General features: G+C 37.0%; 1 long non-coding RNA gene across 1 annotated transcript; it reads left to right on the top strand.

Annotated features, from left to right (window-relative positions):
- Positions 1–1,609: 1,609 nt before the first annotated feature.
- LOC144344648 (uncharacterized) lies at positions 1,610–4,742 on the top strand. The gene is made up of 2 exons (XR_014931002.1): positions 1,610–1,884; positions 4,527–4,742. It is a non-coding gene; the product is annotated as an uncharacterized LOC144344648 (long non-coding RNA).
- Positions 4,743–5,291: the final 549 nt, after the last annotated feature.

Genomic DNA, 5,291 nt, shown 5'->3' with positions numbered 1-5,291 from the left:
TTCACACCAAGTATTTTTTTGATTCGCCAAAGTTTCACTGTGTTTTTCTGTGATTTTCAACATTTTACTAGTAAAAATGTCAAAATTTGCCGGAAAAATCTGACATCTCGCAAGAGACCTGGTATACCGTATTGCGCATGTGCCAGTCTAACCGCTGAGGAAATCAGCGTTGTTTTCGTCTGAGGATATTGTATTCCGGGACTGTATCTTTCTTTGCACAAGGCTTATATAGATTAAATTCTATCTCAAAGGTAAGAAACTGTGCTTATGGTATTTATTATGAACTTTGATTTATCCTTTTGTGTCCTGACTTTGGTGAGAAACTAGCGATCGCACAGTGTCACACTTTGCCAGAAAAACAGTCCTGCTATTATTGTAAGAACTGGTTGTGAAACATGTAAATCAAAAGTTTATCTCGTCATTTAGGAGGCTTGGGAATAACGTTTGGCATGTAATACTGGAATAATAGAAAAAGAAAAAGTTTAGAACACGCTCATCGTGATTCTGTTATCTTGCTACATTGTTACATTTTGACTTCTGCTATTCACGCAATTCCCTATGGAAACACATGCAAACGAACCACACAAACGCGGACCCTGTGCGAAACTAAAATGTATTGCTCAACAACCAATAAAACTATTTTGTCTGCCTTCTACATTCTTTTCCTCTGTTGATTAACGTTCTTAATTCATTATGTGACAAACCACAAATGTGTATTCGAACCCTGACTAAAACGAATTGTATTAGATATGTATTCAAGTTATCTGTCTGCGGGCCACACATGTCCACGTGCACAATGTCAATCACTCGGGCATATGGTGCTTAGTACAAAGGTGGTGGCGAATAAATGAACATACATCTGTCAAACGCGGTGTGAAATCGTGAAAATGCCCTGCAAAAGACGAAAAATAATTGTTAAACAAGATAGTCAAGCATTCGATATGCATTTAATATATTAACATTACCGTATTACCCCGGGCACGCGCCCAGGGGCCTGAACATACAAAATCAGGAAAAATTGGGGGTGGGCGCTTACCCGAAGACCACCCCAAAAAAGATTTTAAAAAGTTGTTTTTGTGATCGTATGATAAGGTCAAATAAAGGAATGCTTTTGTACACTTTGTACACGAACTTATTTCTTGATTTATGCGAGGTTTCAATAAACGTGAGCACTCGGTCAAGAACTGTGGGAACACTAAGACACGGGGTCGAATTTCAAGAATAAAACTTGTTTTATGTCAGCGAATGAAGTTGTATTACTCACTGAAATTGGCTACAAAGTATGGTAAGTATTGTAATCAATGCACAGTTACTTTTTTAGTACCGGTAACCGTGATCAGTGCAAGTCGAAACGACCGGGAAAAACTACCGTTTGTAATCCAAGATGGCGATGACCTCATTATCATAATTTTGTTCACGCACGCATTGATACATCGCATAGTAATTACTGAAGAATAGCAGACAGGGTTATGAAACAAATAAACCTTTTATTACTGATGTGAAATGTTTACAAACTATTGTCAATACATAAACATATCCAAATGGCGATACATAAAATACAGACTGAAAATAAACTCTGGTCAACCTCATTAACATGATTTATTCACGCACCCACACACGTGACACAATTACAAAAATACCGATGATGCAACAAGTTCCTATCGTCGGCATGCCTCATTATGGTTATTGTAATGGACTTGAGGTCGGCAAAATGTTTTTTCTTGAATGACAGAAAAATAATCCACATGCTGTGATGAAGGATGGAAAGAAAGTAGCAAGTTTACGACGTGATGTCTCAAAAGTGCTAGCTCCCGTTATGGATTCACAGTCAGAGAAATGCTACGTTTTGAAACCAAAGCTAAGTGCTTTAAACCACTCACCAAGGTATGGATTATTGCAATATTGGATTCATCGTGAATGAAGAGAAAGCAGAACGTGTGCGCCACATGCTGTGTGGTTCATCTTACGTCGTTAAGTTCCAATGAGTTTTTACGTAAAAACAGAAACAAAGCGACCCTTTTTCAGGGCCACCACACACTCCAAAAAGAGAACTACTGTAACAAACACACTATTTAAGTAAATCGAACGCGTTCATTTTTGACAAATAAAACTTTATTGTTGTCCCCGTTCTTGGCTAAAAATAACCCTGGGCGTTTAACCGAGGATGTCCCCAACATGTAACTTTTGTCAAAACAGGGGGTGGGCGCTTGCCCAGGGAGTGGTGCGTGCCCGGGGTAATACGGTAGATATGAACACGTATCGAATATAATTTATACCAGGGCCGGATCGACCAAACTGTTTTGGGGCCGGAACGTCCAAACCAGGGCCGGAACGTCTTTTTTTTTACCGGGGCCGCAACCAACCAGGGCCGGATCGTCCTGATACCGCAACTGCTAGCAGGAAGTGTGAAACTTGGTTTCGTGACAACATATTAGACTAGAATTATAGAGAAAACACAAGTCAAGTTTGGCCAACCGTGACTGAAATTCAATATCAATGAATCTATCTTCACATTTAAATTACCTTTAAAGTAAATATGATACCCGAGTGCGTTACTACACTCGTGGCCGATACCGGGACCTCCATGCCGGGACCTACCGGTGTTGAAGTTTATCGGTAAATCAAACCTCTGTCAACAGAGACACATTTTCCCAATCAGCTATTTATTTCGGTACTGAAGTCAGGGTGGCAATTTCAATGTTTTAGCTACCATAATTTATCTCCATTATGAGCAGGAAAATAAATTATGGACCTCGATTGACATGGATTTAACGGCGGCCATGTTTTTATTTTATTGTTGACATTGTGCAGTATGCAAATTACCAGCACACGTGCGAAGCTATTAAGGGATCTGTGAAAGAATATTAGGGAGGGGGACAAATTCACGTAATCCTCAATTATAATGATGTTGACTTAATAGTCATAATTTTTTTTTTTCAAAACGGATATTATTTTATATAATTGTAAACAGTTTGTAAATGCACATCACACAACCAAGATAAGGGATAACAAACAAGCAATTTATTGAGATAAAATAAATAAAAAAACAAATAATAAATACAAATACATGTAAAATAAACCACTCTGTATAATCAATCTATTAATTAACTACAAAATTGAAAACAAGTCAAAATAAGGCTTGTAAATATAAACAATAAGTACCTAAAATAAAATTGGGCAAGGGGCCCCTTCGATCAGGTCACTGTCAAGGTTGGGGTCAAGGACACACTGCCACGGCCGAAATGTAGGGAGGTGGCCATGCAGATGGCCGTCGAACCCTGTAATGGGGGGGGGGCAGGATGGAGTCCTTTTCCCCACAGTTAGTCTGACAGAAGAGACCAAGGAGGGAATGTGGGGGATGGAGGTGGGATAGCGAAATCAATGTACACTACGCAAGGCGTGACAAAGAATGAATGAATGAATAAAAGACAAAGGGGATAAAACAATGAAGGGACGCTAAGTGGCGTGTGCAAGATAAACAAAGAAAAGGTCGGGGCAAGGCATGATTGGTGGAAATAAAAGGGGAATTCTGATTGGATAGTCAAAAATGTGGGAAGCAGAGTGAGTGCATTTACAAAACATATTTGTGCTCTTCTCATGCCCTCCGCTTGGGAAAAGGACTCCATCCTGCCCCTCATTACAGGGTTCGACGGCCATCTGCATGGCCACCTCCCTACATTTCGGCCGTGGCAGTGTGTCCTTGACCCCAACCTTGACAGTGACCTGATCGAAGTGGCCCCTTGCCCAATTTTATTTTAAGTACTTATTGTTTATATTTACAAGCCTTATTTTGACTTGTTTTCAATTTTGTAGTTAATTAATAGATTGATTATACAGAGTGGTTTATTTTACATGTATTTGTATTTATTATTTGTTTTTTCATTTATTTTATCTCAATAAATTGCTTGTTTGTTATCCCTTATCTTGGTTGTGTGATGTGCATTTACAAAGTGAAATTTGTGTTGTCACAAATATGTTTTGTAAATGCACTCACTCTGCTTCCCACATTTTTGACTATCCAATCAGAGTTTCCCTGTTATTTTCTGCTGATTAGTTTTTTATGCACTTCTATCTGCTTTTATATTAAATGTATTATTTTTTTGTATTTTTCTCAATAGTATTTTTTTTTTCTTTTGATAGCTTGGCATCCATTTGGTTTAGCTCAAGTGAAATTTTCTGCATATCCCTGGTCAGATTTTAATGAAATTGAAAACACAAGTATTATGGCTTTTTGCACATTCTTAATATTTTATTTTTTCAGAATCCCATGAATATTAATTTGACAACTTTGTAGAGTGGAAACAGACTGGTGAATTAGTTCATCCTAGACTTTGGTAGAACATGTTTAAAATAGTACAGTGTGAACTGCAATTTCTTTCTGGCTGGTATAAATTTATTAAGTAATATTCTTTCATACTAAAAAGACTCAAATATCTTTTTCAATTAAATCTAACAGCCAATGGGAGCACATATGCTACAACCTCTGCTTACTTTGGACTAAATGTTTTCTTGTTTGTTTTTTTTAGGTGCAGAGCCAGAATTTTTTTCTCAGAAAGCAAAGCCACTGGAACTGCATGTATTACAAAAACATACCGGTACTATTGTATTGCATAAAGTTTCGCAGGTCCTCTTTTTTTATTTTGATAAGTGCTGTCAACCAAAGCATAAATATGTGTTTCTTTGTACATAAAATTTCACACGATTTGTTAATATTAGTGTATGATAATAAAAACTTGATAATATTTTTCTGGATTTTTGCACTTTATTTGTATCATTGTCGTATGAGAAGTAATCTTGTCCTTATTAGAGATATTGAAACTAATCCAGGGCCACAAACTAGTTTATCCAAACAGACACAACACTGACATATTTGCAGATCTGATTTGTATACTTCCTTGTAATTTTACCTGTTGTACTGGTTTGGTGCCATCTGGTTTCCTTGCTGAGAATAATGCTGACCTGGATGGAGAATGCTATAAACTTGAAAATGCCATAGAAATCATGTTTGCCAATTTATGTCCATGCAACTTTAGAATGACAACTAGCGAAGGCTATGTCATTCATGACTTGTTAATTTTTGACAGACACCTGTACAAAATAATTGGGCACAAGCCAGCTAAGATTTTCTGGTATCTTACATGATTTATGAATCTATTCACGTCTAAATGCAGCATCTTTGTTTTTATAAGAAAAATCTGAATTACTTTGAATAAAGCTGGAAATTATATTCCTTAAAATAATTAAACAAATTAGGCACTAATGTTTTTGTAAGATATTTACATCTATCAAGG

The sequence above is a fragment of the Saccoglossus kowalevskii genome, chromosome 2 (genome assembly GCF_978046115.1).
Source record: "Saccoglossus kowalevskii chromosome 2, keSacKowa6.1, whole genome shotgun sequence".
Lineage (NCBI taxonomy): Eukaryota > Metazoa > Hemichordata > Enteropneusta > Harrimaniidae > Saccoglossus > Saccoglossus kowalevskii.
Note: the sequence above shows the minus strand (reverse complement) of the source record. Positions and strands in the feature narration are given on the sequence as shown.